This window comes from Hemibagrus wyckioides, linkage group LG21 (assembly GCF_019097595.1).
Source record: "Hemibagrus wyckioides isolate EC202008001 linkage group LG21, SWU_Hwy_1.0, whole genome shotgun sequence".
In the NCBI taxonomy this organism is placed as follows: Eukaryota; Metazoa; Chordata; class Actinopteri; order Siluriformes; family Bagridae; genus Hemibagrus; species Hemibagrus wyckioides.
This window is the reverse complement of record NC_080730.1, coordinates 21,254,820-21,255,290: the sequence shown is the minus strand read 5'-3', so window position 1 is coordinate 21,255,290 and position 471 is coordinate 21,254,820. Positions and strand designations below refer to the sequence as shown.

General features: G+C 42.7%; 1 protein-coding gene across 1 annotated transcript in view; it reads left to right on the top strand.

Moving 5' to 3' along the window:
- The first annotated feature begins 269 nt into the window (after positions 1-269).
- dram2b (DNA-damage regulated autophagy modulator 2b) overlaps positions 270-471 on the top strand; it is an 8,834-nt gene continuing 8,632 nt past the window's right edge. The window contains exon 1 of the mRNA XM_058374025.1: positions 270-471. This exon is cut by the window's right edge and continues 9 nt beyond it. The gene's annotated coding sequence lies outside the window, so the exon portion shown is untranslated.

Here is a 471-nt window from a genome sequence, read left to right as displayed (position 1 = left end):
ACTGTAGCAGTGTTTTAAAACCGCACACTTTAGCATCGTGTATTTAAAACTTTAAACACAGCTAATACCATCACACAAAATAAACACAGCTAATACCATCACACAAAATATAGACAGTATGTAGTATGCACAATAGCACACAGATATTCATTAAAAATACAACAGAAGAAATCATGCTAGCATTTTCACTAGCAACCGAGCAGCTTTCTCCATCCGGATATGTGAGATGACGTCAGCGTGGCTCGTGACCCTGAGGAGGAAGTGGACTGAGAAGGTGTTGAAAGTAAACATTAAGTCTGGAATTAAACCGATCGGTGTGTGTGTGTGTGTGTGAGTGAGTGTGAGTGAGTGAGTGAGAGAGAGAGGGAGGGAGGGAGAGAGGGAGAGATTATTAACAGTGATAAACCACACGGACAGATAACAGACCGACCGGACTGACCAGAAGTAGAGCCATGAGGTGACAGGAGTTAT